General features: G+C 43.7%; 1 protein-coding gene across 1 annotated transcript in view; it reads left to right on the top strand.

Annotated features, from left to right (window-relative positions):
- The window catches only part of LOC114698805 (leucine-rich repeat and calponin homology domain-containing protein 1-like), a 54,542-nt gene extending 37,551 nt beyond the window's left edge, over positions 1-16,991 (top strand). The window contains exon 10 of the mRNA XM_028877659.2: positions 16,945-16,991. The gene's annotated coding sequence lies outside the window, so the exon portion shown is untranslated. The remainder of the gene's footprint in view (positions 1-16,944) is intronic.
- Positions 16,992-24,389: the final 7,398 nt, after the last annotated feature.

The raw sequence follows: 24,389 nt of genomic DNA on the forward strand, positions 1-24,389 counted from the left end.
TTGTATTTAAATTTTTTTCAAATATATTTAGTTATTTTTTCAAGATGTGGACCACCTTTTTTTTTTTTTTTGATGTTTTACTGTTGGCAATGACTTAGGCAGAGAGGAAAGTTTTACAGTAGAGATCTAATTTTTAATAACAGTCAAATTACATAGTAGATAAATCAGCTTGACAATATTAGAGCTGCCCTCTAAGTCCGTAAAATGGGCAATTCTTTATTGCATACTTGGAGAGAATTCGAAATCCTCCACTGTTCGTCCCTGTGCCAGACTGTATACCTGGTCACCAGGTTTGAGTGATTACCAACATACTGTTCTATGATATGTTCAATCAAAACAGAAGCATATTGATTAAGTAAATGCATTCCAGTTTTCTAACTAGAACTTCTGCCTGGATATGATTAGCTCTTAGAATTTAGACTCAGTGGCACCAGTAGTGTTCTAGTTGGTTTCTGTTGCTGTGATAAACACCATGACCATACGCAACCTGGAGAGGAAAGGATTTGTTTCTTCCTACAGCTCCCAGGTAATGGCCCACCACTGAAGGAATGAAGGGCAGAAACGGAAACAGAGGCTGTTCAGAAGCACCACTTACTGGCTTGCTCAGCCACTTTTCCTTATACAGCCTAGGCCAACCTGCCTAAGGGTGATACGTAACTCACAGTGGACTGGGCCTTCCTACATCAATTTACAGTTAAGAAAATGCCCCACTGACATGCCCACAGGCCAGTCTGATGGAGGCAGTTCCTCAATTGAGGTTACCTCTTCCCAAGTGTGTCAAGTTGACAACCAGCTGATAACAACAAGCTGTGTCAGCTTGACACAGAGGCATATGACCTTCCCTTGTCCCCCAAATCTCTTGCAAATATAACAGTATAACACTTAGTACAACTTTAAAACTCCCACAGTCATTAAGATGTTCAACACTCAGACAGATGTGGTAGCACATGCCTTTAATCCCAGCACTCAGCAGACAGATACCTGCACGTATTTGTGACTTTGAGGCAGGCCTGGTCGATATAACAAACTCCAGGCCAGCCAGGGCTATGTAATAAGATCTTGTCTCAGAACAAAATTTACTTTAAAAGTCAAATGTCTCTTTAATAGTCCCAAGTCCTTTAACTGTGGGTTCTTATAAAATCAAAAGTAAGTTATATGCTTCTTTATTTCAAGAGAGAAAACCGGGGTACAGTTACGGGAAGAGCAAAGCCAAACCAAAATCTAACTGTAAAAAGCTCAGTGTCGGGTACCTGGACTCTCTTCTGATCTTCTTGTCTCCAGAGGGCTTAGGCAGCCCCACTGCTCTGGCTTCTAAGTCATATAGCCTGTCTCATAGGCTCAGGCTGGCCTCATTCCACACCTGCCTCTGCCCTTAGCAGACATCCCCTGATCCTGGCTCCTCCGATATCCCAAGATTTCCACTACCGCTGAGTGCGCCTCACTAGTGGCCTCTCCTAGTCTCTCATGATGCCCAGCCTCAGCTTCTCGCCATGATGCCTTCCATCCTGGAGTCTCTACTGCAGCTGAGGCTGTACTTTTACCAGTGGCCTCTCCAGGGATCCTTTCAGGGAGACTAACCCCGCCACACAGTGTCAAGCCTCAGCTGCTCTCCACGACACCTTCATGCCTTCAAAACCAGGACCATCTGGGATGAGACTCTTAGACATTATTTACCAAGTTCCGCTGACAAACTGATGTGCAGTCTCCCCCCTCCCTTCCCCCCTCCCCAGCTCCGACTGGACCACAGCTTCTGGGTGCTGACCCGGAACAGCACTTCCCAGAAGACTTGACCCCTGTGATGCTGGTCTCTTTTCAATCACGGATGATTGTCTCAGCTCCAGCTGCCCAGCATTGATTTGTTCCAGGAAAGCAAAGGTTTCACTGCAGTGGTGCTGGTCTCTTATTGATCACAGCTGACCAGATATCGCAGATGCTTAATTTGAACTATCATACAACCAGCTCCAAAGATGGACTTTGAGGAAATCTCAAGCTTCCTTCTGAATCTTCCCAAGTCAGGCCTCCATCGTCAGCAGTGTTCTTAGCCATCTCTTCCAAGTCCCCACAGTAGCTCATTAAGCTCTGAGCACTCTATCACTTCGCTCGACAAAGCTTCAAAATCCTCCACCTTCCTCCCTCAAAACAACCCAAGGCATGATGTGATGATCAGGTCCATCACAGCAACACCACTGCGGTACCCATTTCTCCTCTAGTTTGGCCTCTGTTGCTGTGATAAAACACTGTTCTCTGGTTGTGAAGAGGCACCATCACCAAGGCAACTCTTACAAGAGAAAGCATTGAATTGGATGCTTGCTTACAGCTTGAGAGGTTTAGTCCATCATGGTGGGCAGCATGGCATTGTGTAGGCAGGCATGGTGCTGGAGAAGTAGTTGAGAGCTGCATCCTTATTTGCAGGCAGAGAGAGGACAGAGACTTGGGGCCTGGCTTGGGCTTTTGAAACCTCAAAGCCCACCCCCAGGGACACATTTCCTCCAACAAGGCCATACCTGTTCCAGCAAGGCCACACCTCCTAATCCTTCTCAAATAGTGCCACTTCCTCATGACTAAGCATTCAAATATAAGCCTGTGGGGGCCATTATTATTCAAACCTCCACATGGACCAAAACCAGCTCTGGTCAGGAAGGGAAGCCATAGCAGAAAACCAAGGCAAGAACTGAAGCAGAGGCCATGGAAGAACGCTACTTCAACTGGCTTGTTCAGCCACCTTACACAGCCCAGACCCACCTCCCCAGGGCTAGCAGCATCCACAGTAGACTGGGTGCTCCTACCCCAGTTAGCTATCAAGAAAACGCCCCCCACAGACATGCTCACAGGCCAGTCAAATGGAGTAAATTCCTCTGTTGAGGTTCCCTCTTCTCAGGTCTGCCAAGTTGACAGCCAAGATTAGCCATCATGAGGACTCTTCAAACTATTCCATAAAATAAAAAGAGAAGGAGTAAATTCCCAGTCATTTTTACAAAGCTGGCATTCTACGAACAGCTGGGGGTGGGAGTAAGACAAAACACAAAAAGAAAATCACAGACCAGTTTTCTTCAGTAAAACAAATTCAGCACTACACAGGTAATCATGATAAATTGGTTCCATTGAAGGGATGCAAGTGTGGTTCAACATACAGCAGTCAGTAAGTACGACGTGAATGTAAATAAAACCCAGGACAAGGACATTGCCGTGGAGGCAGAAATAGTCTTTGACAAAATCCAGCATCACTTTATGATGAGAGTTCCAAAAATCTAGAGTTAGAAGGATCCTAGTTAACCTAATAAAAGCTGTGTGTGATAAAACCTTGGCCTTATATTGAATGGGGGACAAATTGAGAACATGTCCTCTAAAATCAGGAACAAGGCTCTGATGTCCGCTTTCTCCTCTCCTGTTCATTATGGGGCTTGACTTCTTTGCTAGAGCAGTAAGTGAGAAACAGTGATAGAAAAGGTGAGAGGAGTCATACTAGGGCTGTTACCGGACAATAGTTAAGAAAACTCTGAGGTCTGATGATCACATTCCGCCAAGTGCCAGGGTGCAAACATCGACACACAAAACTCGGTAGCTTTTCTGTATGGCAGTTATAAAACCACCGGGGAGTGGACCCTATTGACAGCCTTCGAAACAGCTCAGATACCCAAACTGAGGAGGCATGTGCCAGACGTCTACAAAACAAAAAACTTGGAAATGCTGAAGAAAAAAATAATTGAAGAAGATACTAGAAAATGGAAAGACCTTCCATTAGTGTGTAACAAAATACGATAACTGTGAAATTTGCATAAAAGCACAAAAAGCCCTGGATAGGCCAAAGCAATCCTGAGAGAAAAAAAAAAAAACAAAAATTAATGTGCTGTGGGATATCACAAAATTTCATTTCAAACTATGCTGCAGATCTATAGTGGAAAAAACAAAGTGTGGTATCAGCACAGAAGACCAAGAGAACAGGATAGAGGACCCAGAAGTAAACCCTTGCAACTCTAGCCATCCGATGATCAACAGAGGTACCAAAAACAAGCACTGTAGAAAAGATGGCCTCTTTAACAAATAATACAGGGAGAAATGGACAGTGGCATGTAGAAGAATAAAACGAGTCGTCCCTCCCCCCCTTTCATCCTGTATAGATGTCAGTTAAAATTGGATCAGAACTCTTCATGAAAATTTGGAAGGACTGGAGGAAAACCTTCCAAGATGAAGGGATAGGCGGTGACGCTGAACAGGAATGACAGCAACAGTTGACCAATAGGATTTCATCAGATTAAAGGGGTCTTCACCGCCCATGATGGACAGAAAGCATTTGCCAACAGCTCGGCCGACAGACGTTAGGAGCCAGCATTTAGAAACAACTCAGCAGGGACAAAACAGAGAGAGAGGAGGAAAACGTTTATTGTTCTTAGCCATCAGGGAATTTAAAAAAACAAATTATCACTGTCAGCATAGATATCATTAGGAAAGCAGAAAACTGCTGGGCAGTGGTGGTGCACGCCTTTAATCCCAGCATTTTGGGAGGCAGAGGCAGGCAGATCTGTGAGTTCGAGGCCAACCTGGTCTACACAGCGAGATACACAGAAAAACCCTGTCTCAAATAAAATGAAACAAAAACAAAAAAGCGAAAAGCCAAATGAACAAAAATGCTGGTGAAGGTGCATTTCCACGTTGATGGAAAAGTTACACCAGCAGCCATGGAAGTTGAGATCGCAGTTCCTCAGAAACCTGAGAAACTTCCATGGGACCCAACTGTACTTTTCCTGGGTGCACACTTAAAGGAATCCAGGGCAGCATTTCACAGAGGTACGAGCACACCCATGGAAGCACTGTTTCCAGTAGGCAAGCTTTAGGTCAACCTAGATGGCCATCCACACACGAGTGGGTAAGGAGAAGATGAACCATCCACACAATGCAGGTTTCCTTCAGTTACAGAGTAGAATGAAATATTACTGTGCAGGAAAATGGATGGAACTGCATGTTTTTTCCTACATGCAGAATCTGGGCTTCTATAGTAATAATAAGCATGTAAAAGTAGAGGGGTGGAAGAAGTGGACTAGGTGGAGGGGTAAATATGACCAAAGTCCATTATATATGCATGTATGAAGCACGTAAACTAGCATATGGTAAAAGAACTAGCATATGGTAAAATAAGTAATTTAGGTAGAGACAGGCAGATCTCTGAGTTCAAGGCCTGTCTGGTATAGATAGTTATAGGATATAGTGAAAGCCAGAGTGAGATTTCCTCAAAGATTTTTTTCATTTACTTACTATTTTTTTAGACAGGCAGATATCCAGATCTTTCTCTATTGCCTGTTAGTAAGCACTTGGTGTTTGGAGTGTCTGAGTCAGTCTTGATTAACAATTTCAGTCACATCCTTGTGTTTAATCCCAACTGATTTCTTAGAGTCTGCTGGTTGTGATTTTTCTTTCTGTATAATGGGAAATTAAATCAACATTTGCCTCAGAAGATTTCTGAGTGAATTAACTGTTTTGAAAATGTTTTCACTCATTACAAGTATTCTTTTAAAAAAAAAAAAGAGAGAGAGAGCATTTAGTCTCTGCAAATGTAGTGTTTTCTCATTTAATTCTCAGAGATAAAAGAGTAGTGTAACCTCAGAATTCCTCTCAATAATGCCAATTTGGGGAAAGTACCAAAGGGTCCGGAAGCCCCAGGAGTTCTCTCAGGAATCTCCTCTGTGGTTAGCCTCGCTTCCAGGGCTGGAGCTGCTGGCTGTTGGCTCTGCGATGCCCACTGCATTGCACACGGCAGTTGTCATGGTGATTTTCCTCGTAACTAGGCTTAGTTAGTCTTGACCGTTTTTCTTAAAGGACATAATTTTTAATTTAAATGATAGTAGCCTGAGACACTAGGCCCCATCTGCTTTAATTAAGTCTAGCTTCTGTGACCTGCTTAGATGTCCTTTACTTCTCTGGAGTGTGCTTCTGAGAGTGTCCACCCCCCCTGAAGAAGTACCCTAAGAACTGCATGGCAGGCTGACCCCTCTGACAGTGCTACTGGGGAGCTGACCTCTGGTGCCCCCTTAGTGTTCTTGATTGGTTTTCTTTTTTTTTTCCTTGACAAAATCTTGTTATGTATATCAAGCTGATCCCAAACTCTCAGCCTCTTAGGGCTGGGATTATAACTGTGTCTTAACCACCCCTGGCAGAATGATTTGCTTCTAACATGGAGATACCCTGAGAAAGTCACATTTCAATTTGTGTTTAAGCCTCTGTCTTATGTCTGCTTTTCTCGGACTTTACTGGTCCCTGAGAAAGTCACATTTCAGTTTGTGTTTAAGCCTTTGTCTTATGTCCACTTTTCTCAGACTTTACTGCTCAGATATAGCAATGCACTAGAATGTTCTTACTGCAGTGGAAACCTTCTCTATGGGAAGGAGAGAATTCTCATCGATTAGGTCATAGCCAGCGTCTCTCCCCCAGGAAGATCCAGTTTACGTGTGGCTGTTTTAATTCCTGGGAGGACTCTTCATGCTATCTTGATTCTTTGAGATCCACTGAGAAAACATGGGAGATTGGGTGGATTTAACATGATTTGTTATTCTTAAAATCCCTTTTGCTGGGCCTGGAGAGATGGCTTATTGGTTAAGAGAACTTGCGACTCGTCAGGAGGACAGGAGTTCTGCTCCCAGCACTCATGTAGGACAGCTCAGGGCAGTCTGTAAATCCTCCTCCAGGGCATCCAGGGCCTCTGGTGGATACTCCACATGAACACATACGCTCAGGGTACATACAGACACATATAACATTCAAATAAATCTTTCAAATACCTTATGTTAAGAGCATCTCTACCATCATAAAGGGTTCCCATCATCATCATCCCACCTGGTATCTTACCTGAGCGTATCAGGCTCACCTCTGACCATACAGGCAAGATGAGCCCTTGAATAGCCTTTCAGTTGGGATTGGTGTACTTATCAAGGAAGCCACAATAAAAGGCTAATCACTCCAGCAAGGTATATACGAACATGTAATAGGTATTTTAAATGCTTTGCTCACTTGGAAATTGTATTTGTGAAATATGTCACAAATACTGTCAATCTTTGTTTATGTTGAAAGCAAAACACAGCTTTTCTTTCTTACTGGTCTACAAGTTATAATTGTTGTTCATTATGAGCTGCATGACTTAGAATCCTGTTTCAGACATACCTTTAAACCCAGCACTCGAGGCAGAGGCAGGTGCATCTCTATGAAATCAAGACCAGCTTGCTCTACAAAGCAAGTGAGATCCTGTCTTTAAAAACAACAACAAAAAACCCAAAACAAAACAAAATCTCCTGGTTCAGAAATTCAGTGTGTGAAAAACTGCATCCTGACAATTTTGGACCAAGAGAGATGCTCAGAAGTCTGCACACTGAATTATTATACACACACTTCCTGGAGATAAAACACAGGCTGAAGCATCCTCCCGTGCTTGTGTACTAGTAAAGGGATGTAGGTAATAACCTATTGCGTGTTAGCTTTGCTGCTGCATACCTCAGAGGCCCCCTTTAGCCTATTCTCTTACATAATCTCAGTGCCTGGGAAGCCAAGTCTGGAGGCTCCTGGATTTGAGGCCATCCTGAGCTGCACCATGAAACCCTGACTCCATCCCCCATCCCAACCCGGCCCCCAAAAGATTGAAGATTCAATTGTAAGATTTGTATTTTCCCTTTAGTAAGTTTAAGCCCTCAATTGTCCTGATGGAAATGCTCATGGTTTTGTGCTGCTGCTGAGCACCTAATACTATTTCACTACTAAGGCCCTTCTGATTCCAGAACGGGTGTATAAATTGCACAGCATGCAGTGGCCATGGTGTGACTGGGGGTGGCGTTTCTTGTCCAGTTCACATAGGGGACGCTGGGGGATTCTACTTTGGTCGTGGACTGTTGTACTTGAAGTAAGGGTTGACTCCTGCTATTTGCTAGTAACCATAAATGTGTGCTTCTTTCCAGTTGTTCTTCGGTGTGGTGTTAATTGTATGCACTGTCTCTTTCTGTTCTAATGGCTGCCCTGGGATTAGGCCGACCTCTGCTCTCCGTATGACATCCTGCAGTTGGATTTTCGTCACATTCGAAAGACTGTTGACACTCTGCTGGCACTCGGGGAGAAACCCCCACAACCAACTTCTGCCCTCCGCTCCAGGGACCTTATAGGCTTCTGTCTTGTCCATGTCCTCTTTATAGTACTGGTCTATATCACTTACCGCTGGAACGCTCCTGTCGCCTAACTCCTCCTGCATGCGCGTCCAAACGCTCTGCTCTGGCACCTGGTCCATCCCAGCTCCTTCCTCATGGGAGCCTTGGCCTTGCAAACTCCCATCCCTGTCATCTCTTCAGTAAGCTATTGAGTTCTGAAGTTGAACGTTTCTGAACCAGATTTTTCCAGAAGCACAAACTTTGCAGAATGCAATTCCCATCGGGTAATTTCTTTCACTTGACTGAAAAGCAACAGCGACAGCCAAGCCTGTCAGTCCATACATACCTCATGGTCCTTCATGCACGTAGTCCGCGCAGCAATGCTGCTGTAGGCCCTGCTCTCTCCCATGAGCCTTTGCTGCTCTGGGTAGTGGATAGGGGGAACCAGGACAGAACAGGCTGGATTTAGCATATGGGAGTCTTGAGACTTGATGCCTGTCCTAGTTCAGGACTGGGAATTGAGCTGTAGAGGGAGGGGTTGCCTTGCAGAGACAAGATGCCAGCATTTTGGCCCAGTATAATTCATAAAAATCTCTCATGATGCCATTGTGGACCAAGTTGAGAAGTCTTATCTGGAGAATGACTGCTTTGCCGGCTGGTTAGTTGGAATCCTCCTTGTTTGTTGCAAGGGAATTGTGAAGGGCACGCAGAAGGGTTGCCGCCCAAGTCCCCCAGAGCATGCAGTCTCTGCCGTATTTGCAGGCATATTCTGGGGAAGTGCCTTTCTGTTAGAGCGCCACCTGGTGGATCTGCTCACACCGCTTTTCCTTTTCGTTAGGTCTGTTCTGAGGCTCTGAGAAAAGTGTTTTATAGAAGGAATTTCTATTTTTGCATAATGTATTGGGTCATTTTACCCTTATGATATGTCACATATTTTAACTATTCAGTCTCAAAAATCTATGGTTCTTGGACATTCTTGGTACTGGGCCGTGGGTTACTATGGCAGCAGCCAATGATAAGATTACTCTTATTTTAGATGAATGCTGTTTTTCCTCCATTTACTTTGAATGTCCATTTGGCCTTTGTTCCAGAGATATTAACTACCTGACTGTTTTTGTTTTTAAGTCAGTTTTTTAAAGGCTTATGTATCAACTCTCAGTCTTTGGAGCAAAGTGATGAGTTTTTAATTAAAGAAAAAAAATGTTAGACTTGAACGTACTGCAGATCTTGCTGAGTCCTGGATGTCTCTTTACAATGTGAGAAGTCCTGCTGCAAGCTCCAGCTACCATCACCTGCTTCATTTTATATCCTTCTTGCCAAATGCTGCTTCTTGGTGGAGGAGGAGGATGAGTGACTGTCCTCAGGGTAAATCTCTAGTTTTCTGAGATGCAGACGATTCCTCAGATATGGCTGCTAAGAATATTATCTTATTTTTCTGAACCTATTCATGAGTCCAGGGAAGATGAGATTCTGAAAAACCTCCATACTTGAAAGGATATATTTATAAAGGTTCTTGTTGCTAAATCAGACCTGAATTTTTCTGAACAGGAAACATTTCTTACATGGTAAGATGTTAGATGGTCTGAGCCCTTTCCTCCCAGCTTTTGTGTTGAGTGGTGAATACAGGGTATGTGAAGTTGTTGGACATGAGTTGTGTCTAAATAACCACAGATGTACTAAATGCCTTTGGTGCTATCTTGTACTTTTCCATCTGTAACAATAAAATCCCTTTGTACAGTGTCTGGTGAGCACCCCGAGCCATAAATTGCTTAATAAACACAATTTGGTGATTAATCCAAGTTTTTTCTTGGCCCGCTGATACATTTGTTCATGGGTACCAGAGTGGCTCTTGGCATTTCTACCCAGCTCTGCCACAAGCATGGGGACTTTCCTTCAATTAGCGCCATTTGTTTGGATTTTTTTTTTTCCATTGCTGCTTTATGGTGTGGGGAAGAGGAAAAGAGAAAACATTCTGAGCTGCTGGCTCAAGGAAAAACACTCTGAATAAAAATCCAGTGAGTCAAACAATTTCATGAGATTAATTTGATATTCAACATGACTTTCTGTGTTGTTTCTCCCCTGGTATCCCGAGGATCCCTTGACTACGCTTCTCATTTCTCATTTCATTGGTTTATACCCTTATGTGCTGCTCCCCTTGGGATTTGCTGTGATGATATTTTTTCATTATAAAGCATGGTTACTCGCAGAACATAGTTAATTCAGACCTTCAGGCAAAACTTCAAGTGAGTCATTTTGCTTAGTGTGAGCGAGCCGTTAATTTCTGTTTGGAACACTGAGCCCCTCTGTGCGTTTCTCCAAGGCCCCAGACACCAGCTCAGGTACTTACACGAGACACCTGCCATTTCAGCTCAGCTGGGGACCCCTGACTGATCTGCCTAGAGGTTGAGAAGTGGTCAGGGGTCCAGTTGTGTGATTTGTCCCACATACTAAATCCCCATCATCTTGTAAGAAAGAATGTTTTAAATATGCCCTCCTAATACTTGATAAAGAGGAACAACTCTTTACATATTTATTTTGCAGTAGCCATTTATGATATATCTCTTTCTTCCATTCCTACTGTTGGTTGAAAATGTTCCCCTTAGTGTCAGGAGTTCCAAAATTTGTGACAGCCCATTTCTAATGGCTCCTTCTGGACTTCAGGGCCATGTTACTTCAATGTCCTTAACACTACAGAAAAGGGACCTTGTTAAATCCCAAAGCAGGACAGCTGAGTTGAGTTTTATCAGTGAGAGTGGTTAATTCAATACACTTGATATCACAATGCTATTTGTTTGTAATATATATTTAAGTGTGTGGATTGCCTCAAATTCACGCCAGTCGCAGTCTGAGTTCAGATTTCAGGAGCCTGAGAGCGGCACAGTGGTTACAGGTTAGGTCAGATGTTTGGGCCTTGCATATGTTAAGTGCCTTTTGTACCTCTGGGCTATGTCCCAGCTCCTGAAAAAACATTTTAATATAATTTTCTTGCAGAGCATTTAAAGGCGAGGTTTGAGACTTCAGAATGCCCTTTCCCCATACAGCCCTTTGGGTAGGTGGGATGTGTGCCTTTCACTTTCCTTCCGGGCCTGGTTTTTCTCTGCACTCTTGTGCATTCTTGGTTCATTCGATTGTTCTTTGAATATTGAATGTGCACTGTGCACTGGCCCCTCGGGGGGGGGGGGCTCTGCAGATAAAATGGTGCCCAAGATCCATGCCCCCCCACTCAGAAAGTCTGTGGTCCACAGCAGGTTTCAGTGTTTGGGGGGCAGAGCCAGATATATTTTATGATTTTTTTTTTAGGCTGATGGTCACTGTTGCAACTACCCAGCTTGTCACACTGTATATTGAATACCAGCATACAGAATACATAAGCCAGTGTGCAGTTCTGTGTGCCAATAAAACTTTATTCAAAAAAAATAGATCAGGAATTGGATTACCTTGCAGGTCCTAGTTTGAAACTTCTTAGAAAACAAAGGGATTCAGTGAGAAGGACCTGGGATGGGTCAATTACAAGATTCTGTGAAACACATCGAAAGCTGGCCTGACCCTCATGAAGGGGCGCCATGCAGATCCCCTGAAACAGTAAAGGTCCCCCACTAAGATTAGAAAGATGGGTAAGCTCGGAATGAGTGGGAAGGCTGTGGAGGGATGGATGTGTGTGGATAACATAGGGTGAGAAGGGGCTGGAACGGAAAGAACCAAGGACGAAGTAGCCAGAGATTGACCCTGGGGGCAGAGCTAGACCTTTGCATTCTCATGCATTAAAATAACACATGCTTTAAGCGTCACACAATCCAGTCTCAGAATGTTTCGTTTCAAGAAACCGGCTGAGCCAAGGGAAATAAGCTGATGTGAAGGACCTCATTAGACCAGCGGCTGCCGAGAAGTGGGGTTGGCTATGTAATCATCATCAGAAGAGCATGTCAGGGAAAGCGGGGCCGCCAGTGACAGCCATCCAGCCTTACTCCCACAGTTAGCATTGTTCCTCAATTGCTCGCCTGCCTTTTCTAATCCTGTTGGCTGCCGCTCAGGAGCGTGTGGATGAGAGAGCCTAATCTAGTGATTCTCAACCTGTGGGTCAAGACCCCTTTGACAAACTTATCTCTCTGAAATAATTTACGTTAAATTCATAACAACAAAATTACAGTTACGAAGTAGCAAGGATAATAATTTTATTGGGGTCAACAACACGAGGAACTGTATTAAAGGGGTGTAGCATTAGGGAGATTGAGAACCACTGGCCTAATTGGTTCCGCCACGGGGGCAGTATCATGGAACACCTGCTCTGAAAAGCATCTGAGGGTTACTGTTAAGCATTATTTGTGATTTCACCCTGTTTAAAAATAACAGCACAGGATGCCCATGGATAGACTAGGCCTCCACTGTCACATTTTTAACAAGTCCTCTGATAACCTGCGGCAGGAGACGGTTTTAGTTCATGTGAAGTCAGTAACCACGCACAGTCTTTTCTGCTTTAAGTCCATTTTCTACAGGGGTCTCCGGAGGTGGCGCCTGACCTGCCTGGCTCTTTGAAGCCCTTGCTCTTCCCTGCCACCCTGGTCCAATGTCAATCCACAGCAACTCCAAGCCCATTCCTTGTTCCGTCTCACTTTGGGGAGATGCAGGGACATGACCGTTGTGATGGAAAGTGGCCTCTGTCTACAAGTTGGTCGACCCTGCTCTCCATTTCTGCAGGATCTCTGTTATTTATCTTTCCAAACAGCACCTGGAGTTAGATCCTGTGTCCTTTCCAGGCCTGTGGTGGAATTCCAGGACTGCTCTATCTTTATATGTTTATATGGTTTTATATGGTTTATAAAGTTTATATAAACTTTTATATGGTTTCTGGCCTTCTAGGCTAGTTTTCTTAGATAAACTCCAAGCTATGCTCTGAGGCCACCTCTGGGTCGGCCTGAATGAAAGAAAAAGGAAGATTATGAGGACATGTTTCTTTTCTTTTTTTTTTTTTGGTTTTTCGAGACAGGGTTTCTCTGTGTAGCTTTGCACCTTTCCTGGAACTTGCTTTGGAGACCAGGAACTCACAGAGATCCGCCTGCCTCTGCCTTGCTGGGATTAAAGGCGTGCGCTACCACGCCCGGCCGCAAGGGACATGTTTCTATTTGTGTTTACAGATGGTCCCTAACATAATGATATTCAGTTAGGATTTTTCACACATATGATGGTGCCATTCAAAAAAAAAAAAACCTTTTATTTTTCACTTTCAGTATAGGACTCAATAAACTACATGAGCTATTCATAGAAGAATCTATCTTCTATGCAGGTATAGAATAAGATTTGTGTTAGATAGTTTTGCCCAACTGTACGCTAATGTAACTGCTCTGAGCCTTTGTGTGGTAGACGCTGGGCCAAGCCAAGCCATGATGTAGGTAGGTTAGGTTGAGAATCAAATGTCCTGCCACTGTCTTAAACAAGCCTGTTAGGAGATCTTACTGATTGAGAGAGTTTCATGTAGCAGGCTTTAAACATCTGGTGCTCCTGACTCCACCTCCTGGGTTCTGGATTCCAAACATGCTCTGCCACCTTTCTATGTACCTAGTGATCTCTCCGTAATCTGGTTGAGCTTGTATCACACAAAGTCCTGTGTAATCTGGTGCAAATGCGCATTTTTACAGAGGCTATTTTTGTTTGTTTGTTTACCATTTCATTAAGCAGGATTTTTTTTTTCCAGAGCTGAGGACGGAACCCAGGGTCTTGTGCTTGCTAGGCAAGTGCTGTACTGCTGAGCTAAATCCCCAGGATTTTTTTTTTTCACTTTTCAAATGGAAATGTCACATTTTAAGTTTATACTGTTTTGATCTTTTTCTTTGCACTTTGTAAATATGTCTTTATAGGCCTGGAGTCTGACCCTGCCTGGGTAAGACTGCTCTTGTGGACCTGGGTTGGCTTACATCCCCCTGTAACTCTAATTCCAGGGAGTCCAACTAGATTTCCTGGCATCTGTGTGCCTGTGCACACATATAGTACATATAAATTCATGCAGGCACACATACAACAAACAAATAAATAAATAAACCTATTTTAGGTTATTTATTATTACCTTTTACTCAAAGGCCTTTAGAGTTTTTCCTTTTTAAACATTTAACTCTGATAATTTTAAATTGATTTTGGCCTATGGTATGAAATGTTCACATACACATCCCCACCCCCCACCCCCCCCCCCCTCGCCTTTCCAAAATAATGCCGGACACCAGAAGCTTAGCTGTAATAAGTGTTTTATAATTTCCTGCTGGGTCAGAGGTGAACTTGGGTGCTGGGAAGGTCAAGAATGAGAAGGACATACCCCTGCCCTTTGGCCAGCTGTGGCAGAGGAACCTTGGAGCCTACAGATTTCCTGGCCTGTACAGAAAAGGATGGGTACTATCATCTAGTTACAGATGCCCCGAGTCACCATTCCTCCCAAACCGGTCATGACTCACACATGACCTCCATCCTTTCTTCCCTTGACATCTGGCCGTTAGGTTGACTGGCAGTGTAACTCACATGCTTGCCTAATATGGTACAGAGAAGATCATCCTGTTTGACTCTCCACAAGTACTTGAAGGCATGGCAAAATTGATCTTACATTGCCACATGTGGCTATTTCCTAAGGCCTGGGGTCCAAGCCCCCCCCCCCCCCCCCCAAGACTGGGCTTCTCTGTGTATCAGCCTGGCTGTCCTGGAACTCGCTCTGTAGATCAGGCTGACCTCAAACTCAAAGAGATCCACCTGCCTCTGCCTCCCGAGTGCTGGGATTAAAGGTGTGCGCCACCACCGCCTGGCCAAGCTCTCCTTACTTAGTCAAGGCCGTATGAACTAGAGAGAAGAGGGGACACAGAATGCAGGACACACCGGCTTTTTGAGAATGTGGGAGCAGTTTCTGGAGTTACTAGGGCATACCTTCAAAGATCTAGGCTCACAGTGCCTTGCCTGTGTCTGTGGTGATTTGTAGGGAGTCTGCAGTCAGACATTGTCAGGAAGATCTGATTCTTCAATTTACATGAAGAAAGTAGTCTTGTTCCCAGGACTGGGCTTGTTGCTAATAAACACACTCCACTACTGCACCCAAATGCAGATCCCATTTAAACTCTGCTCAGCAATAGTGCTGCTCAGCCTTCCCCAAAAAAATTCCCTGGATAGTGGCAACATACAGGACTCTGGAGGACACTATTAAGTTAAACAAGGCAGACACAGAAAAACAAACACCATATGATCTCACTTAGAGGGTCACAGAAGGGATGGGGGGAGGAGAGAGAGAGAGAGAGAGAGAGAGAGAGAAGAGAGAGAGAGAGAGAGAGAGAGAGAAGAGAGAGAGAGAGAGAGAGAAAGAGAGAGAAGGGAAAAGAGGAAGGGAAAGAAAAGAAAACCAATTTCATAGAAATTACCACCGATGGAGAAGGATGTTCTAGAGACATGGGAAAGAATACAGAAATTCAGTTATATAGAAAAGAAGAGACAGGAAGACAGACCCTTGGACTGCCATCATCAGACATAAGAGTTGTGGGGTCTTTTCCACCAAAGGAGGTATAGTAGAAGGAGAATCCCCTGTGTGGTAGTGGAACAGGGCCAATAACAAAGGTGCAAATGTCTTTTCATGTTATTGTGTAGCTGCTTTGTAGTGTATGACAGTTGGTGCCCACAAGGAGGGCTCTAGGTCATTTTCCTTGGTACTGGGCATCAGGCATTTCCCACACTTGGAAGTAGGATGTGATGGATGTCTTTGCCAGTTTAAAGGAAAGACTTTAAAGGAGGGGTCATTGGGAGCTCTGTTAGATGCCTTGTGTAGAGGCTGGAGGGATGGCTTGGTAGTTCAGAGTGGGTACTGCTCTAGCAGAGGACCCAAATTCAGTTCAGTCACCACATCAGGCCTGTAACTCCAGCTCCTCTCCCGGCCTCCATGAACAACACATTCATGTGCACATACTCCCACACAGACACAGGCATGCATAAGGCTAAAGATTAAAAACCCAGACAAACCAAACATTGGGGTACTAGAGAGATGGCTCAGGGGTTAAGAGCACTTTCTGCTTTTGTAGAGGAACTGGATTTGGGTCCCAGTACCCACATGCTAGCTCAAAACTGTCTATAACCCCAGTTCTGGGGAATTCACTCTCTCTTCTGACTTACAGGCACCAAACATGCATATGATGCATAGACATACATGCAGCCAAAACACTCATGCACATGAAATAGAAATTGTCTTTCAAAAAAAAAAAAAAAAGATCTTAAAAAAAAAAGATTCCTTTCCTATAGACTGTGCCTAAACCACACAAAAGAAGTCACCCACCATGTTCACCCTCTAGAAATACAGGACAAAATGAATTAAATCAAGACTGCTGACCATTATAACTATCTGTAGTCTGTGTAAATGAGTCATTGAGTTCCTTTAAAATACGAGGAGTTTCTTGCAACGTTGCTTGCCAAGGCTGGAAGCTATGATGTTCTCTCTCTCTCTCTCTGTCTCTCTGTGTGTGTGTCTCTCTCTCTCTTTCTCTCTCTCTGTCTCTGTTTGTGTGTGTGTGTGTGTGTGTGTTGTGTGTGTGTTTACTCCATGCACTCAGTTATTTAGTGAAAGTTTTCCTACATGTTTAGATCTATACAGAGTTGGGTGTGATTAAGAACCTTTCTGAACAACCTTCACACATGAGAAATCATTTTCCCTGCAAAACCCAGAAAAGGCTTCGGCCATGGCTTGTCACCAGGGGAGGAGCACAAGCCAAGGGAAGTAAGCGGCACAGCCATGCGCAACCCAGCTCCCGTGCATGATGTAGCGAGGGTTTACTGTCCTTGACCCGTCATCTGAACGCTGGTGTTTTGTTCTTCCTTTTAGGAAAAGCTCTGTCTGCCTCATCACATCCTCGAAGAGAAAGGCTGGTCAAAGTGGGCATGACCGTTCAAGCGCTGTTGGACGTCACTGTCACCAAAGCTCTGTTCACATGAGACAAGCCCTCTACCCTGGTGGGCTCAGACTCTACCCAGAGCAGGGGCTCCCGACTCTGCTCCTGGCACCTGCACCGACTCCCCACTCACCACCTGCCAGTTCCTGACAAGCTACGTGGACAGGGTTTCAGCTATGGGGATTCAGGACCTTTTAGAGTTGGTCTCCAGGGTTCAGGTTGGACGGGTATTATCTGACAGCCAGTGAGGAGCTGGCAAGAGAACTGAGTAGCACATCATTGCTTTTCAACCTCCTTCATCCTTCCACACTCACCGACTGCCATTAACCAATGCCAAGCACAAGCCGTTTCACAGTGAGTCGCGTCCGTCTTATCAAAGCCAAACTCTTGCAGAATCAGTGGGGAGGGAGGGGAATGCAATCAGGTTTTTTTGCCACCAAATTTTTCAAGATGTTCTTGAGACCATTGCTTTTTTGAGAAACTATTTTCAACATACAAAATATTTATATAAATATTATTTATTAGTGAGTTGTTATTCATCCTTTGGATGCAAATTGTAAAATTAGGAAACTATTTATATTACTGCTTTTTTGTGGTTAAACAATTTATTTTAATATTATAAATACTGAGTTATTTTCGAGCCTCTTGGGCGTGTAGAGTTCCAGGTCTCAGTGTTCCTATTTCCTGGTGTATATGATTCAGAAGAAAAAAAAAAATTAAACAAGAAACACGTGCTTCTGTGACAGAAGAGCTGCTTTTCTGGGGAGGTGATATCCACCTTTTGATTTGAGGAACATCGTTCTTATTTATATTTCTGCATTCCATCCAGTTTCCTACATTCCAGCAGCCCTCTTGTCCCATATTATAACGAACTGACTGAAATCAAGAGAGCACCCCAAAGTTACTTGTAATAGCTATGTGGAAAAAAAAAAGACATATTAAAACTTGAAGATGAAATGTGAACAGGTTTTTTTTTTTTTTGACTCATGTTTCTTTTGCTATGCACAAAACATTCACATTTTAACACAGAGAAGTGGGAAGTGTTCAGTATATATCTTGAAGTATAATTTTGCACTGTATTTTGGGTAATTGAGGAGCATCTAGCACCAAAGGTAGATGTTGAAGAAATGAATGAGAAAATGGAGATGATGGAAGTGACTGTCTAACTAAAAAGGGTTATAGAGCTTGATTCAGGACACCAGCACTTGTTACGACTGCCGGCATTTCAAAGAGTGAGAGATTCCGAAATGTAGACACGTTTGTTTTTATTGTAATCGAGCTGGTGCTTTTTAAAGAGTCCAGACTTGGAAGCTTCATAGTGCCTGGTATGAAACTTGGGAAATGAGTGGGTCATGGGCCTCTGGTGGGAGCTACATGCACAGCCAAGCAGACCGAGTGAAGGTGAAGTAAGTGGAGTGTGGGAGCAGCTGGGGGAGCAAAGACAAGCACAGGGGCACTAGAAAGGAGCCAGCCCAGAGAGGAGCCCGTCCATGCTGTCGGTGGGAGAGCTTCGCCGAAGGCTTCGCAGGACTATGCCGGGCAGTCACACCCACGCACACTCAAACTGTCGGTATGGATGGATACCCGAGTCATTCGTCTGTCAAAAGCCTGTGAATACTGACTGCACTTTCACTCTGTACAAAGCCATTGGCAGTTTCTAGAGCGACAGTAGCCACAGTGGGGCCCTTCAAGGTAGATACAAGAGACTATAGGATGAGTGAGTGCATTCAACAGAGACTGACCCTCCACCAGGAAGGATGGAGGGGATCTGAACATGGGGATTCAGACAGCAGCTAGTAAGTTACTTCCTATCAAATGTACTGTGCACTTTAACATAAATATATTTTACTACTTTTCTGTACTGCACAATACCTGTTTTGTCAAATGGCATAACAATGTAAAGATGGGAGGATTTTTAACAGAGTGTACTCAACTGGAGCAGCATTCGGAGCCGATCTACACAAGGGATTAGAAGGCCGCACCTTCGTGGCATTGCAGCGCGGCGTCCTGAAATATATTTTTACATGTATCTGTGACGACATGAAGCTCCATAATCATTACTTTTGGATATTTTTTTTCAAAATTAAAAAATTTCTTTTGATATTAATTTCCACAATTTTCTTGAAATTGGCTGTATCATACAAATGCTTCAGTATTTTGTAAAATGTTTTTTAAATGCAATTCTTGTATGGATAAGATGTCTTCAAGATGCTTGTACACTGTTTATCTGTGCAATGAAATGTGCATGGCTGGCTGACCGTATGATAAGTAGACAGAATGTATATAGTGCAAACTTTTTATTATTTAACAGCCATTAAAATTTTGAACTTGTACCAACCACCTTTGGATTGACTTATCAGTCTGATGCTAATGTTGACTCTTCACACACACACACACACACACACACACACACACACACACACACAAATATAGGGTACCATGGCTGAAATAGGTGATAGCAATCACATATTGTGAATATATGTGAATATAACTATGTTTATAACATATATGTGTAATTCCTCTTATAACTTCTATTTCAGTAGTTACAGTTAGAATCTTACTAAATTGATTTATAAATTAAATTTATATGTATGAAAAGGTTCAGTGCTGTGTATAGTTGTAGGAGGTCTTTGAACAGCTGCTAGGTTTAGGATAAAAGGGCGCATAGGGAGGAGAATATACAGATACTCTCCCTCTAGGTTAATACTTTTGCTCCCTGAGCTAAAACTTACTTGTTACACAAAAACCAAAAGCAAACTTAAGATAAGGTGGGGGTGGGATGAGGGTGAGGGTGGGCTTCCCTTGAATCGAGCATCTTGAAGACCCCTTAGTGTCTTGACCCGCATTGTCAAAATCATAGGCTTGGCTCCTCTCACCTCAGCTGTCTTGCTGACTGGAGTCTGGGTCACACCTCTATTGGGTTTGGTCCAGGGTCTTCCCTACACACCCACCCTTCCTACAGTGAGCGAGCAGCTGCTATGAGAAATAACAGGTGAAGGCTGTGGATATAACTCTGCTGGCAGAGTGTTTTCCCAGCACATAAGAAAGTGCTGGATTCAGGCTTCTGCACTATATAAAAAACTGGATGTGATGGTGCATACCTGTAATCCCAGAACTCCAGAGATGAATGCAGGGGGATCAGAAGGGCTCAGATAGCGATTTTTGAGGCCAGCCTGAACTACATGAGATCTCTCATCTCAAAAGAAAAAATAAGTTCAAATAGTAGTAGTTCAAGTAGAAGTAGTAACTCCTATTACAACACACAGACCCGGGTCCATTGTCCTGAGCAAGGACCCCAAGACCTCTGTTCCAATCTGCATCTACCAAGTCTAAACACAAGTACACAGGTCTGCATCTCCCAAGTCTAAACACAAGTACACGTGACTATGATGTTATGATTTGAGATGCTGCATCTTTGCTCCCACCCCATCAATTGGGGTTGGGCCTTCTGTGCATCATAGAAGCCTAGTGCTTTAAGCAACTTGGAAGTCCGTAAAGGCAAGGGAAGAAAGCCAGCAGGGCAGGAGCACCAGGGAGGCTGCAGGGAAATGGGGCATGAGGACCATCCATCAATTGAATTTGTGGTATTGGTCACATTTGGCACTGCCTTAGGAGACCCTATCCTGGCCCAAAGCTGTACCTGGGAGCTGTCCAGTTTCTCCTGGGTGGGTCGGAGTCTGGTAGCAAAGACTCCTATGTAGCCAGAAGTTTCTCTGGTCCTGCCTGCCCGGTGGTTGGGACGAATCTCTCCCATCTGCATCCCACAGCCACTTGGTCCCAAGTAAACACACAGAGGCTTAGATTATTTACAAACTGTATGGCCTATGGGTCAGGCTTCTTGTTAGCTAGCTCTTACAACTCATAACTATTAATCTGTGTATTGCCATGTGTTCCATGGCTTTACCTGCATCCCATTACATGTTGCTCCTTAGACCTCCCCACTCTCCTTTCTCCCCTCACTATCTCTCTTGGATTTTCTCACCTGGCTCCAACCTGCCCTGCCATAGGCTAATGAAGCTTTATTTATTAGCTACAGCATACAGAAAGATGCTCCATGACACTCCTAATCTTTCATCTTGTTCAGGAAATCAGCTACTAGACATCACCCTAGTCAGGTGTGGGTCTGAGGATGGTGTGGTGTGGGGGGAGTTTCATCAGGAGCTGATAGTCCTTGACCATGGGGACATTTGTACAGTAGGGCTGCACACCCAAACTGGCAACCTCCTTTATCTTCACCCTGCACCAGTGTTTGTGGAGTGCAACTGTGTAGAGCAAGGCTGCTTTTGTTTTGCTTCCTGCTGATTGTTCAGGGGCATCGGGGTAAGCATCTCAAAGCCTCATGTGTCCAAGGTGGTTGTGGTTCCTAGACCATGTAGGTGGGCAATCTGACAGATGTCCACATAAACCTCTTCCTTATCTGGTGATTGCAATTCTTAAGCTGACGTGTGGAGCCTTTTAGCCCTTCTAACTGGCTTCTCTTTAGTAGCCATGACACATGAACTGTTCTGGATCCTGAAGAGTCAGAAGGAGGGCAGCTCTACACATGTGCGGAGTAAGCTTCCCGGATGGGCATGCTATTTGAAATCAATGTGTCACCTTGCTGTGACTTCTAATGAATGATGTCAATGAGTAAGGAGAAGCCGAGGCTCCAGGGCTGGGGTCACCAGTTCACAGTCATAGTGAGTAAGAAGGAGGTCAGGTTAGAATCAAGCTCAGCCGGTGTGTCCTCACTGTGCAGAAGTCTTTCCTAGTAGTGCTGGCCAAGTGACAGCTTCTGTTGTCACTAAACAGGTCAATCTTGAGAAGGAAGGAAGTCAAAGTGAGTATTATTCAAATGATGAATGATAGAGATGGAGCCAAGCAAAAAGTCAGGGTTTGGTTTTTTTTTTTTTTTCCACCTAGAGCTACAGGAGATTCATCATAGCTTCTGCCCTGGCTTCCTTTGATAATGGATTGTAACCTGTGAGATGAAATAACCTCTTTCTTTCCTCTCCAGGTAAGTGTTTTATGATGGCAACAGAAAATACCAAGACAGTCAAGGAAGCCAGGCTGCTGCTCCCCCCCCACCCCCCCCCCCACCCCCGCCTGTTCTGCTTCCTTAACCACCTCTACCGGTTTCTTCTCACCCCCTGGGAGTATGGGTAATACTTCCTTTTCACCCAAAGCCTCAATTCTTCTGATTATTTGGGAGCCAGTCTTTAAAAAGGAAAGCTGAAAAAAAGAAACAATAACAACAACAAACAGCAACAACAAAAGCCCTGGCATTTTGCATTTAATGAGGTGGTTTGTTTCTAGAAGTTCTACAGACAACATGGTCCATTCCACATGGTATATCCCCACTATCCCTAAATATAAGGTCACCTTGAACAGGAAGCCATATGCACTCCCCTGATGCTAATACCCAGAACAGATTTTGCTAGTTGATATGTTTCTAGACTCTCTAAAATCTTGTCCAGGGCCAGGGATGTGGCTTAGTCTTAGGTAAAAGTCATTTTTGCTGTGAAACCTGAATTTAATCTCTCGAACCTACACATTAGAGAGAACTGACTCCCAAAGCTGCCCTCTGACCTCCACACATGGGCTGTGGCATAGGAGTTATCCCAACCACCAAAATATATAAAAAATCCTTTCCCACTTACAGCTTACTGCATACACTTAAAGATATTTTAGGGGCTGGAGTGGGAGGCTTAGCCATTGAGAACCTTGCTCTTGCTGAAGAGGTGGTTTCAGTTAAGTTCCCAGCACTTGCATGGTGCCTCATAACCCTCCCTAGCCCCAGTTCCAGGGGATCCAATGCCCTCTTCTGACAGGCACCAGCAACATAAGTGGTAATATACATACATGCAGGTAAAGCATTCATGCACATAAATAATAAATAAACAAACCAAAAATATCTTAGATACATAGTTTGGAAATCTTAATTTTTCCACTATAAAATTTTATGAAAAAATTCTATAAACTCATTTGCATCTTCAAAATCAATGATATCACTCAAGCTACACTTTGCAGCTCACTACCTCTGAGGGTTTTGAGATATATTATTAAATTAATGACTAATGTTGCCTCTGGAAATTTTACCTAGTATAAGTGTCCTTTGTAATAATATCGGGATTTTAAATTCTTCATGCAGTAGTATACATATGGTCTCCACAGAATAGGCACTCAATGTACTCTTAATGTTAAGCTTCCTTCAAGAATAGCATGTGTGGATAAAGTGGAAGAATTTTGTGTATGCCCTGGTAACTTTTCTAAGCAAACCATCCTCTTACACTATGCTCCGGTCCCCTCTCTTTGCTCTGGCTTTCCATTGTCCCCATTTCTACCACATAGATAGTTTTGCCAGGTCTGAAGCCTTATGTAAAATAGACACAAGTAGTTCATATGGAATTTTTTCTTTCACTTTTGTGTATGGCCAATTCTGCCTGTAATGTGTTCATTTTCCTTAATGTAGACTATCTCATTACATGTTGGATTTTATGCATCCTATTGCAGATGGACGTCCAGTCCATCTCCAGATTTGGGCTTCTGTGATTGGCGCTGCTGTGACCACTTTCATTTGGACTTTATACTGACTGCGTGTTCATACCTTGGAGTAGAATTGTTAGATGGGGACATGGATATTATATTCAAACTTAGCTGACACCAACCTGCCCCCCTCAGCAGTAACGGTGCAGGTCACAGTAGCCTTATCAACATGAGTTTATGTTGTCTTCACTACAGCCATTCAGGAGGGTGTGCAATAGCATTTCATTGTGGTTTATTGTTCTGTTTCCTGCTTAATGAAGTACACTTTTGTGATATAGCCATTCACCTTTGTGCCCATTATAATAAACTTGTGTGAGTGCTGTATCCTACATAGGCTTTGTCAAACATGCCTATTGCAAACATCTCCTTTGTGGCTTGCCTTTTTATTTTTATGATCTGGATGTTGAGCCTAGGACCTCATGCATGCTGGATGGCACTTTACCACTGAGCTGCACCTGCAGCACATTTTCTTTTAATCTTCTTTTTTCTTCTTTTCTTTCTGAGACAGAGAGTCTTACTAAGTTGCCCAGGCATGCCTTAAAGTCCCTACTCAGTATCAGCCCCTCGCCTCCATAGCTGGTAGCTGGGATTACAAGCTTACACTCAGGTCTGGCTCCTTGCTTTTATTTTAATTAAAATATTCACATCATTCCTCCCACCACCTGCTCAATTAAAATATTACATCATCCTTGCACCTCTGCACCTTCTCAAATTCATGGCCTTATTTTATTTATTGTTGCATATAGATAGATACATGAATAAATACATAAATAGAACCTGCCGAGTCCATTTAGTGTGGTTTGCATGAATGTATGTTTTTGTCAATGACTGCTTGGGGAAGACTTTCTCCCTC

This window comes from Peromyscus leucopus, chromosome 9, assembly GCF_004664715.2.
Source record: "Peromyscus leucopus breed LL Stock chromosome 9, UCI_PerLeu_2.1, whole genome shotgun sequence".
NCBI lineage: Eukaryota > Metazoa > Chordata > Mammalia > Rodentia > Cricetidae > Peromyscus > Peromyscus leucopus.